The sequence below is a fragment of the Lontra canadensis genome, unplaced genomic scaffold (assembly GCF_010015895.1).
Source record: "Lontra canadensis isolate GAN:19392208 unplaced genomic scaffold, GSC_riverotter_1.0 scaffold56, whole genome shotgun sequence".
Lineage (NCBI taxonomy): Eukaryota > Metazoa > Chordata > Mammalia > Carnivora > Mustelidae > Lontra > Lontra canadensis.
In genome coordinates this window covers 2,468,426-2,482,011 of record NW_022631050.1, presented here as the reverse complement: position 1 = coordinate 2,482,011, position 13,586 = coordinate 2,468,426, and the positions used below count along the sequence as shown (strand labels likewise).

The window sequence follows — 13,586 nt, the reverse complement described above, 5'->3', positions numbered from 1 at the left end:
CATTTATCATTGTTTCCTGGCCTGTGAAATGAATGAGGATTTATCCAAAAATAATATTTAGGATCCCTTCCAAATTTAACATGCTACAAAAATATAAGATAATTTAGATCCCTGTGGGATATTCTATATATCTATTGCAGTTGTTCTCTGACTTAGCAAGAATATTGACTATACTTGTGAAACTTTTCTGAAAGGAAGAGTTTCATTATGTTTGCTGCTATCTCAGTCTTCTCTTGTAAATACTTTGTTAGGTGGTCTCTCCACAATTCTAGGGGAGCTGACTTTGAGCAGTTGAAACTAATGCAAAATTTTTTTTTGAAAGAAAATAAGAATATGCACCAAAGAAAGATTATATTGAGAGACAAGCATCACTTTGGAAAAATTATATTTGCAACACAGTTGCAACAAAAGCTCAGTAGCCATACTGTGCAAAAAGTTCTCACAAATTGCCAGTCAACAGACCAATAACAACTAAGAACTGCGCAAAGGATATAAGTGGGACTTTTCTAGGGGAAAAGCTTCAAATGGGCAACAAATATGAAAACATGTTCAAATGAATTAATAGGGAAATGCAATGAAAGATATCACTTTATAACCACCAGTCCAAGAAAAAAAATTTAAAGCAATTAATACCTATTTTAAAATCAAAAGTATGTGTATTTCTCTATTCAGCAATCCCACTCCTAAGATTCTGTCCCACAGAAAAACAACCAGACTTAAGAAAAAATGCACAACGATGCTAATTACAGCATTGTTCAGATTTGGGGGAGAAAGGAAACCAAATGAATGCCCATTAAAAAAAAGATTGAAAAAGTCCTGGGGCATCCATGCCTAGAATAATACACAAGCATTAAGAAAGAATGACATAGAGCTATGAAGGTTGATTCAGGTGATTGTTTATGAGATATTTATGTAAGAAGAAAACAAGACACCAAGAAAGAAGTACAATATCACATATTCATAAAACAATGGCAATCATAAAACAATGGCAATCCCAACTAATGTATATATGTATATGATTACATGTATTTACCTACAAATTTGTGTGTTTGACTATGACTGTGGTTGAAATAAAGAAAATAAATATTATATTGTTAATTATGCATGAAATGGATAGAGTGATAATATATTGGGAACCAGGAGGAGTAGGCAAGAAAATAAAACAAAGACTGGATTATAAAAATAGTACATATGCTATAAAACCATTAAAGCATTTATGCCCAAGCATTTATGTATATACTATATAACATATGTTTAAAATACTTAATTTAAAATGATTAAAACACTAATATTTTGAAATCAAGTTTACACATCATTGCTTGAAAACATAATAAAAAATAAATGAACAAATGTTATTTACTGACCACCATCCAAAGGATTTGCACATAGGTTTAGCTACAAGATCATGGTTTGAAGCCTTATTTTATGAACAATAACAACAATAAAATTTAATAAAAACTTAAAATATGCACAATTAGTGTTAAACTATGTAACACTGCCCAGCTATTGAAAATGACATTGTGAAAACACACATATTTATAGGAAGGAAGTTCATTAGAATATTAAATTAAAAAGCAAGTTACAAAATTGTATATATACTATAATCCCTTTTTTATCACTTATGTATCTATCAAAGAACTCAGTAGAAAATGGGCAAAATCAGAAACAATTGATAAGCTGGATTTCATTAAAATTAAGAACTGCAAAAGATAAAGTCAAGAGACTTAAACAACAGACTGGGAGAAAATATTTGCAAAAAACTCATCTGATAAAGGACGGTTATCCAGAGATACAAAGAACTCTGAAAACTCAACGATAAGAAAACAAACAAGTTGACTGAAAAATAGGCCATAAGATAGGAATGAAACAAATGGGTTTACATTTCAGCTTTGAAACTAACCAAGTGAGCTCATGGAAATGGACCCAGTACCTTTACCTCTGTTTTCTCATTAATAAAGGAGGTATTATGAAAGTCCTAGAAGGTTGTTAAAATTAAATGAAATGATGTAAGTAAAGTGCTGAACAGAATTCCTGAGATGAGGTAGGCACTCAATAAATTATTGGTACTAACAATCAACAGCTTAGATAGTATCATAATGACAGCACATGATAAGAAATAGAAACTAATGGAATAAAAAGGAGTTTAATGTTATTTTAAAATGTAGGGAATATATTGAAGTAAAATATGGGCCAAGATCTTCTGTCTATTGAAAAGGATTGAAAATAGTATCTATATGAAATTTCTAGATGCTATTGCCAAAGAAACATTCTTTTATAAGCATAGACACATGGACTGCTGAAGCTGGAAGACGTTGGAAATAATCTCATCTGATCCAGTCATTTTACATATAAGAAAAGTAAGGTTCAAGTGCATTAAGTAACTGGCACAAGGTCAAATGGTATTGACTGTCTGTAGCAACACAAAGGATGATAGGTGATGGGGTTTAAGGAGTGCACCTGTTATGGTGAGCACCAGGCATTGTATGTAAGTGTTGAATCACTAAATTATATGCCTGAAACTAATATTAAACTGCATGTTAACTAACTGGAATTTAAATAAAAACAAGAGGTGCCTGGGTGGCTCAGTGGGTTAAAGCCTCTGCCTTCGGCTCGGGTCATGATCCCAGTGTCCTGGGATTGAGCTCCACATCGGGCTCTCTGCTCAATGGAGGCCTGTCACTCTGCCTACTCGTGCTCTCTATCTCTCTGTCAAGTAAATAAGTAAAATCTTTAAAAAAATAATAAAGCTCTATCCAAAGCACCTACATGTAATTTTTAGCTTAATTAAGCCATAGTTAATACTATAGTAACTGTCCTCCATGTGAATGTTGGGAAATACATGGTAGGAGTTTGATCAAAAAGTGGCAAACAAAATGTGATTTTATAATATCCAAAAACATACTCTTAACTTCAAGGCACCTTTATAATGATTCATGATTCACATTTTTATCATTTGGGTTGAAATGTACATGTGAAAAACAGCTAAATTTTGATTATTTTATGGCATTCTTTTAAGGTGACTACTTTTTTTTTTTTTTAACAAATAATATCATGGAATGTTTTCCATAGTCAAGGTAACTATTGCCAGAAAAGTCACTGTTCCCCATGAATCATTTCCATGATCCAAAATCTTTGAAAATACAAATAGCTCTGTTTAAAGCAGCAAATGATTAGTGGAGAAAGTCCCATTTAAGGTGTTATCATGTTCTCCTACTAGATTGTGGCAATTATTTATGTAATCTATAAAGTATCTATGCTTTCTAAGATTTGCTAAAGAATACATTTATTATGCCAGACCCAAAATACTGAGTTTTCATGCTAGGATGACTACGTAAAAATTGTTTTTATATGAAGATCCTTGAGTAATTATTCATAATAAGGTGCCATCTTGTTAGAATAGTGGAATAGTGGGGATTAAGAGTTCAAAGTATTTATAAAATGTTGTGGTATGAGGGACACCTCATTTATAGACTGTATGATGGCTTGAGGAAAAATGGTAGCTGTGGTTGCCATTTAATAATTAAATTAGAAGCCATATCTCAAAAATCATGGCTACCTTAAACTCCGTTTGCCAGAGCTCAATTGTTCTGATGTGTAGTAAGTTCATCCACATTGTTCAAGACAAAAAAATCTAAAAATACCACTTAGCCCTCTGTGGACTAAACGGTCTAGGGTACATTGGTCTGTCCAAGTACTCTACTGTGATGTGTAATTAAGGTAAACTCTCTCACTCTATCATAAATTTAAAATAAATAAACCTATTGGCCCCAAAGGTAAAACCACTAAGTTTTAAAGTTAACAAAGGCAAGCTTTTGAAAGCTGGCCACAGTTCTTCAAATAGGAAACAGGTAAGAATCACTTTAGTCCCAAGAAATCTTGGCTGCCCCATATCTGAATCCTGATTCCATAATCTCGCCTATTCACTTGTCTCATTGGTTTTTCCTGATGATATGTACTTTTCTGTGTGCTCTCTGAAACTTTATCCTGCCACACTGTCAGGTTTTGTTTGGCATTCTACCTAAGTTTCTAAGTTCCAGTTTTCTTTTTTTTTTTTTTTTAAGATTTTTATTTATTTGACAGACAGATCACAAGTAGGCAGAGAGGCAGGCAGAGAGAGAGAGGAGGAGGAGGCAGGCTCCCTGCTGAGCAGAGACCCTGATGTGAGGCTCCATCCCAGGACCCTGGGATCATGACCTGAGCCGAAGGCAGAGGCTTTAACCACTGAGCCACCCAGGCGCCCCTAAGCTCCAGTTTTCTATCCAGCTGACTTGACTTAGCTTTACCTCAATCAGGCCTACGGTGATGATTACACTTGACCCTTATACCTTATGGTGCAATAGATGAGGGAAATCTTTTAACTACACAGCCCCAGATTTAGAAATTTGTGTCAAAAATGATTTCAGTGTATCAGTTTGTATTTTACTGAACTGCTGTAATACAGGGAGTAGCTGAGTCTACAGACTCAGGCTAATGGGCCATGAGCTCACTTTGTCCCAGCGCTTTACTTCTCCGCTGCAGACAGTAATAAATCTGCCCTATGTAATTCAGCCAATTCGTTAATACAGTAGACTCTTGGATTTCATGGGGTCTAAGGACTGATCTAGATTGCCCTAAATTTAATCATTTCTTACATTAGTCAGAAATGCAATTATTCAGATTGTAAATCACTGCTTAGTTAGGGACACTGGCTTTACTCAAGTAGTTTTCAACCTTTCGCTGCACATTGGAATCAAATGATTATCTTTTTGAAGTAATACTGACCCTGAAGTCCACTATAGACCAATTGTATCAGAATCTCTGGGAGTGGGATCTAGGCATATGTGTAGACTCAAATCCTGGCTCTTCCTTGGGAAAGCTACTTAAATTCTCCTCTCAGTTTCCTCATCTGTACAATGAAGGTTATAAAGTTCTCATATAGTTATAGTGAGAACTAGATGAGTAAATATATGTAAAACACTTAGAAAAGCCTGGCCCATCATAAATACCCAGTAATGTTAGTTATTATTACGATTTCGAAGGGTTATCATTAGGACAAAATGACTAAATGTTCAATAAATATTAAACAGATGAATGAAAGAGTTTTGTAAACACTGATGTGTTATTCAAATGTGTGGTGTATAGGTCTGAATATTACAGAAATTTAAAGTGTATTTTAAATTTTACATTGTTATAATGTCAAGCACAACATATTTTAAATCAATTTTTAGATTGATTTGGTTGCATTTTAAAAGATTATAGCCACAAGAAATAATTCTGTAATGACTGCTGAAAACCTCTTGACAATATAGTGGAATGGGAAATTTTTGGAAATAGTTTTATCTAGATAGTGAGATTGTAGAGGATAGGGTAATGGTCTAATTCATTTTTGTGTCTCCTGAGTGTTGCACCATGACTCAGACATATTAGGAACTTGATAAATAAAAGGAAGAAACTGGGAGGTGAGGGCAGAAGGGGAGTGAGTACCTTTCTTACTGGAATTTATGAACCCAAAGGAAAATATTATGGGATATGTTCTTAAGGACATTATTATCTTCTTTTTATTAATTTGGGTTTTGAACATTTCACTTTTCTGTGTGATTCAGTTGTTTCATCTGTAATATTAATATTAGCATACAAATTAATATAACTGTTCAATGTGATTTTAAAAATTCAAATGCATTTTTTTAAAAGTTTAACTTTTAGTACAATGGTGGAGAAGAGAAGAGAGACCTAGAAAGACAAGTTGGTTTAGATTAATTCCGTTGATTTCACCAATGCAACAGTACTACCTAAGCTGGGATCGGGAGAATGCTGGTCCTTATCAATCAAATAATTAACTTCGAATAGTTACTGAGTACCTGCTCTGTATCAGAAACAACATCGGTGCTTGTTAGACAAGGCGAGCATGAGCTACGGTCCCTGGCTGCATATAGTGGGTAGAGTCAGGCAACAGTTCTGTTCCACAGCCTCAAACTTATCCTTTCCACTATGTTCTACCGGTTTCCTTGGAGGCCTGTGCAAAAAAGTCAGTGAATTTAGTCAATTCCAAGACCAATGCCAGAAAAAGCATTCCAAGTCCATCCCCCATTCTTCATGACATAATATGTGTACTTGCCTTTTTAAGTTTTATCTTGAAAATGGTGTTTTACTGATTTTTCAGTAAAGAACCTCCTAAAATAGCATAAAGAATATATACCCAAGTTGATTACTACATAAATACCAACTTGCCAGGCCATGGCACTTTTTGCTGATATCTTCATTCAGGCTTATTACCTGTGATTCAGCTCCTAAATACATTTGTGTCTCCACTTTTCACTCCCTTCAGTGAATTCTATACCTTATGTCCTAATTAGTTTTTCTGGGCAGTCGTTTACACGTACACATAAAGACAATTGAGCCCCAACATATTCCTCCTGGAGAAACATATTTTCACATCCAGTTTCAACTACTTCTATCTGTTGCTTCAGAATGGAGACTTGTGCTTGTTGCAGCACTTGCAGTTGGCTACGAAAAATTGATTTTGATAGAAATGAATAGCAGCTTGTAGAAGGCACTAAATGCTCCTCAGTATTTGAATTAATGTTATATTTTATAGGCGTAGATTCTTTCTTTAATTAACAATTGTCCTTTCTTAATCACCATTACTAATTAACTGACTTCACAATAGATTAAAAAGAAATCATAGAATGAATTAACAACATTAAAGATCATCTGGTACAAACCCAGACTTTGAAAATGGAAACAAAGATCAAAAGAGTTGTGATAAGCCCTCTAGGGGAAAAAAAAGTAATAAATACAAGGCTAGGACCCAAATGTTGACAAGACCAAAAGTCTTTCTCTACCTACTTTCCAAATCCAGCATCTGTAGGCATTCTTCCTCTGTATCCTTAATATTTTGCACCATCCCTGAAACATACTATAAAAAAATCCAGTTTTTATTAAAAGTAGATTTAACAAAGAGATGAACTTGAAAAGGGTTAGCAACGAAGGCTCGCTGCCGGGGTTCTGCTCCAGTTACTTGACAGCAGCACCTGAGTTCAGTATAGTCGGCTTTTTGTAAGGGAGGGGAGGTTTGTCAGGCCAGAACTCTTCATGTTGCGTGGTTTTAGGTTCACAGGAAAGCCAACCGTCAAGGGGATGTTTTGATGTGCCCATGAACTGCAGCTAAGGCATTCAGGGTCTTCTTAAAATAAAGCTCTGCTGGGTTTTCTCAGTACAGCCTTCTAAAAGTTGACACAGCAAGAATTGCTTCTCACCAGGCTCTATTTTTAAATCCCAGTCAAAAAAAAATTTCTTTTAACCTCAAGATTGAGTTTCTGAGACATCTTTGGTGAGTCTTGCCATCTTGCTAGAAAGATTGCTTCGTGGCTTATAGACTATCAACTCAACCTGTTAGAAGAGGGAAGGAAGAAAAGGAGGGAGGGAGAGAAGAAAAGGGGAGGAAGGAAGGAAGAGAAGGAGGGAGAGAAAGATAACAGCTAATAATAGCCAATATTTACTGAGTGTATTAAATGTGTCAAGCACTGTTCTCAGCACTTTATGTTTATTAATTAATTTTTTCCCTCAACAACTCAAGGAGATAAGTTCTGTTATTGTTCTCAAATGAGAAAATTTAAGCATAGAAAAGTTACATAACTTGCACAAAGCTATATAGCTAGTACATGGTAGATGTGGCTTTAACCCAAGCAATGTGACCTCAGCAACACACCCCTTACCTCTTCAGCACATGTCTTTGAGTTGGATTTTTGTCTAAAAAATGCACTAAAAAGATGTTGACTTTTCTTAAATTTTTGCTTTTTCTGCTTAATCAAATATGCATTTTTGCCTTATATCTTCCCAGCTGTCAGTCACATGGAAATATGCTGGAGACAGGGGGCTGAGCTAAAAAGAATCCAACCCTTAGGATTGGTCAGAAAATCTGATGTTCTAATTGTGCTCTGCTACTTATAGGTCGGGTGACTTTGGACATGACCCTGTAAAAAAATCCTGAACCTTTAGGACTTTCCATTTCCTCACTTGAAAACTAAGAAAATATAAACAAACTCATAGTATTATGAGAATTAAATGAGATAACACATATAAAGTCTTAATTCTAATGAATAGCAAACCATCTTCCCCAAGGTAAATTTATTATAACAAATTGAAATTCTTAATGAGTCACTATCATTTTATTATTGCTGCATGAAGTTGCATTTATGCAGAAAAAAGTTATGATATTGTTCCTATAATTGCCAGCTGTTACAATCATTATTCTTATTCGGTTTCAATATGTGCATGTACTGTGTTAGGATCAATGTGCAAAGACAGATAAATTAATACATTAACATTTCTCTGCTAATGAACTACTTTTTCCAGAAATTCTTACATCCCTTAACCGCCAGAAACTGGCTCATCTTGTACGTCCATCCCCAGCCACATCTTACCAGCATTGCCGTGAACATCAGGTAGTTGAAGAGTTCTATGGGAACCACCGGAAAGTCTGACTCATGCTTTCATCCTGTGGGACTTCTTTTTAGCCCTTTAAAACTGAATCTTCCTGCATCTTCCAGTAGGGCTGAGAAGCAGGTTGCCTTGTGTACAGTCAAAATGGGACTGAGGTTGGGCAGAAAGACCACAGAGAAACACTAAATGGTGCATCTAAATGGCATCTTTCTGAAGGAAGTTGGTAGAGAGGAGCTCCAGGTCTGAAGCCAACAGGACCAAAACTAGGAAAACAGAGAGAATGGGTTTTAAAACCAAGATTGTATGAACCTGCCTGGATTCTCAAGGCTTATTATGTGGCTCCAGCAGCCTGAGATGGGGATAGGGAAGAAGCCATGAAATGGAATGTTGTCTGGTTTAGACCAGTCTTGGTAAGCAGAAAAGGGATACATTGACCTATCTGATCACCTCTAAATATGAATGCTAAGTTGAGGTGTAGGTCAACAGCATATATAGAATGACCTCTAGCTTCTGACTTGGAAACTGTTCTGTTGTTCAGGCCTGCAATTGTTCTAGAGTTTTTTTGCATGTCATTCATCTATTTCTGTCTTATTGACTGAGCCCTTTCATATTTGACCGAAGAGTTGGGTGAAACCCAAGCTACTCTGGCCTTGTGCAGGGTTACACTGCCATGCTAAGGGGGAAATATAAAAATAACAGGGTCTAATATATTTAAAACTCTATTGCACATGCCTTGGCTGGGAGGAGTTAAGATCCTTGACCAAACTCAAAATATCCAGCCCTTCTTTCTAATGTGCAAGAGCTAACGTGCATAGTCTATGCTGATGATAACCAAAAGGCTTTTTTTTTCCCTCCCAAGATGGAAAAAGAGCACAGGAACATAAGGTCAGCAGACCTGAATTTGATTCTGTGTTCTAGCACTTTCCAGATGGACAAAGCCCTTTTTGTCTCTCATTATCCATCTCCTCAGCTTTAAGGAGAATAAGACCTAACTTCATGGAATGGCCAAAGAAAAGTAAAGGCTATAAGCTATGTTAAGTATTTGTAAACCCTAAAATTATAATCATTAAATATAATCCAGATATATACTAAGTAACACACAATGAAATTAGTCATAAGACTAATTGGATAATTTTTGACATGGTCTGTTATGGAATTTTCCACCAGAATTGAAAAGAAATAAATTGGCTTTGTCATTCAGAGAGACAAGGAAAATAAAAACTAATTTTCCAAGGGCAGAGTGTTCTACCACCTCAGAACAAATTTATAGTCTTTCAAATATAACAGTGGTTATATTCTGTATTCTTTAAAAAGTATTAAGGAAAAGTTTGTTTATGTGGATTATGACCCCATTTGGCATTTACTGTGCTAGAAAGAAAACTAAAAAATTTTAACTATATACTTATTAATCTTTTAAAAACAGCAATAAAACATATTACATACTAACACCAATAACATTTTTTATAAAAATTCTCTTTTCAAAACAACTAGAAATTTTAGTGAGAAATTTGACATTATTTTACATTTTTCCAAGTCTGTTTGATAGAAGAGCTTAATAGAAGAAAATTGAACTCTCATACCAGTTTCTACACCTAATCTGTCACAATTTTTTTCTTTTTGGTTGAAATATTAGAAGAAAAATCTGTCTTCATAGAAATATACAGGTAGTGGGCGCCTGGGTCGCTCAGTGGGTTAAGCCGCTGCCTTCGGCTCAGGTCATGATCTCAGGGTCCTGGGATTGAGTTCTGCATCGGGCTCTCTGCTCAGCAGGGAGCCTGCTTCCCTCTCTCTCTCTGCCTGCCTCTCTGTCTGCTTGTGATCTCTCTCTGTCAAATAAATAAATAAAATCTTTAAAAATATATATATGCAGGTAGGAAAGGAAGGAGTATTTTCATAGCCTTTCCAAATACTTGTGCGTATTCTTTGGTTCTATACCAAAACATAACAGGTGATATTTCTTAAAGTGTAATAGTAGTGTAGAATCTGAAGTGATATCAGTGAACTTTGTATAGTTTTTACATTAATGTCCAAGGTTTTCCTTACATTTTGAGCGGATCTTTAACTCATGCATAGTTTTGATAATGTGCCATGCATTGGTCATTTGGAAAATATTGGTTCACTGAGTTCTCCATATCTTCAAATGTTGCCATACTTCATTATACAATATTAAAAAATACTTCATTAATATCACTGCTCTCCTCAGAAACATCTTTAACTATTGAGAAATTATCAAGCTGACAGTGGCAGATGTGTTTTTCAAAATTCTAGCTTTCATGGAAAATCTGAATTTTGGCAACAAATGTTGTTGGTTGTTTTCCTTGAAATGAAAATCTCTCTTCATTTATTTTCAAGGAAAAAAAATTCCAGGTTCCTAAGTTTGTGTAAGCATAGTTTATCTGTCCATCATTTTTAAGTAAAAATAATATTACAGTTATTTTTACATGGGCAGTCCTGTTCCCAACTCGTAAAATTTGGTGCAACCATCTTGATTCATGCTAAGGTGCTAATGGTTTTACCCACTGTTGCTGCCGTTGCACCATCAATACAAATGGCAACATAGCAAAAAGGTAAATAATGTATTAGTACTATTAGAAAATGGTTTTGACTTCACAGACCACCTAAAAGGATCTCAGAAACCATCAGGTTTCTATGGACAGTCCTTATGTGTTATTTTCTCTGAAGTGTTAAATGCATTCTTCATTCTAATGGTTTCCAGGATTTCTTAAATTTTATTAGTAAAAACTGTTAATATGAAGCGGATTTGGATGTGTAAGGTAAATATGGATGTGTGTTAACATGAAAAGATATTTACAATATACTATTGAGTAAAATGAATAGTTTGGTATTTTTACTACAATTACATTTATGTCATAAAAATACTTATGTATGTATATATGAAACATTTATACATATACTTACATATGTGTAGGTGTGTAAACTTTTGTTGGAATGACATCAACTAAAGAGATTAAGAAGGGTTAGAAGTAATGGGAAGAATTAATCTTTTTTTTTTTTTTTGCCACAAAGTGAAAGTATTTCATTAAATATTTACTGAGCACCAACAATGTGATAGGCACAACTCTGTACTTTAAAAATAATTTTTTTTAGCGTTTCTTTTAAGGAGGAGATGTTTTTATAACTTTAAAAAGCTTGTTCCATTTGGGGCACCATACTATCCATGGCAATTTAGCTGTTCCTTACTAAAGGAAGCTTTGCTTCCTTTCTCTTTAAACCTCTCACACTCACCTACCCCGGACAGTTTTACAAGAGTGCAAAAGTTGTGGGGTTTTTTTGTTTTGTTTTGTTTTTAAGATTGCAGGAGTTTTTAAAGACTCTTAATTAAAGTGTATATCTACTTCCAAAGATGTATTTAATAATTTAGCGTCAGTCGTTCTTCTGTCTCTCAGGAATATATTATCAATGTATTACTCACTCCGGGGCATTAATCTGAGATTGCACAATGAGTCTTCAAAGGCACCCTTAGAGAGCTCTCAATCAAGTCGATATGAGAGAGTTCTGTTCATCACTGAAATTTCTCAGCTCTTCTTTGTTCAAGAAGTCTTTCTCATTGTCTTTAAAATTTTGTGATGACCTCCCTAATAGAAGCATCTGATATTTGAGGTTTGAGTCCTGAAGAGGAAAAATGGAAAAATGAAAAGATTAAAACTGGAAGAAGACTTTCAGTTGTCCTCGATACTCACTGGGATGCTACAGCTTTGAAGAAGGAATTTCAGTCTGTAGCTCTGATGTTTGCTTACCTGTAGCTGAATATCTTCAATATTTGCATGTAATATGTAATTATTTTGAATAGCAAAACAAAATAATGTCTCGTTAAGTAGCAAGAATCCCTAGACTTTGAGCAAGAAGATAAATGTTGTGGTTGATTCTTCCTTACCCTACCTTACCTTACCCCAGCTTTCCCCTATTATGAAGTTTTATCCTCTGACAAGTTAGAAACAATTGAAATGCAATGGAAGCAACTGTTCATTTGTTGTTGTTGTTGTTTTAAACCAAGTTCTAAATATGCCATTTCAATTCTTTTAAAAACACATTAAGCTTGATGATATCCCAAATACACTTGAGTAAGTATACATCTTTTCAATATTTTATTATTCCCTGGGAGGGTCAGTTCTTAAGTTTGCATCAAGATGTCAAAAATCACAATAAGTCCTTTTAGATGTTCTGCAGCACTGAACAATTTCACATTGTACTTTTTTAAACAGACTCTCTTTGTTTTTGTCCAATAACAAGAAACAAGTAAAGTTTAGATATTGCTTTAGGACTTTACAGAATGCAAAAATACGTATCCTCTGCTGGGTGCAAAATGTTTTCCTAATTCAGTCAAAGTACATTATATCTTGTCTCTACCTATCAATCCATCTCTGTATCTCTCAAAAGCTTTTTTTGTTGTTGTTTCATCAAATTTTTCCTAAAATGATTTTACATATTACCAAGTTACATGAATGCCTAGAGTGTGTCAGCTGTAGGCCCATTTGCTGCTCATTTAATTCCTGACTACAGAAAATATGGATGCTTGTATTACTTACTTACAGTAGCCAGTGATGAAGAAGGAATCTCATGATACAGTTTGATGAATTACCATGTCTTAATAAAATGGGGTGTGGTCAGCTATTTTGACTTACATTTAAACAGGATCCATGCCTGTCACCCACCAACCACTTCAGTAGCCCCCAGTTGCTCTCCTTGTCTGCTGTCTTCTTTCCTCCATTCCATTTCTCACCCTGTAACCAGGGCGGGTTTCCTAAAGCAGATTTGATGTGTCACTCTCCTGCTTAAAATCCTGCAATGGCTGCTCATTGCCTTGAATATAAAGATGTGATTTTTTAAGACTCCCCCTTCCTCTCTAGCCTCATCTGACATTACTCTCCCAAGCCCCAGATCTGTTCTCGCCCCACCAGCCTCCTCTCGGATGTTAGAAGGCCCCACCATCTCGTTGGTCTTACCTCTTCTGTACTTTCCTCCTCCTCACTCTTCCGGGCCCCTATTCCCCAAGCCCACACACATATACCAGCCCTTCTCTTCCGGTGTTTTGTAAACCACAAAATGCATGAAATGTTTAAGGCACAAGAATAAAATGAACATACTTCATACTCATGCTATGTAAAAATAAAACCATATTCAAGAAGCTTCCCATATCCCTTATC

General features: G+C 35.2%; 1 protein-coding gene across 4 annotated transcripts in view; it reads left to right on the top strand.

Annotated features, from left to right (window-relative positions):
* Window positions 1–13,586, top strand: part of PEX5L (peroxisomal biogenesis factor 5 like) — a 224,579-nt gene that overhangs the window by 34,489 nt on the left and 176,504 nt on the right. The gene's annotated exons all lie outside the window — the stretch shown is intronic.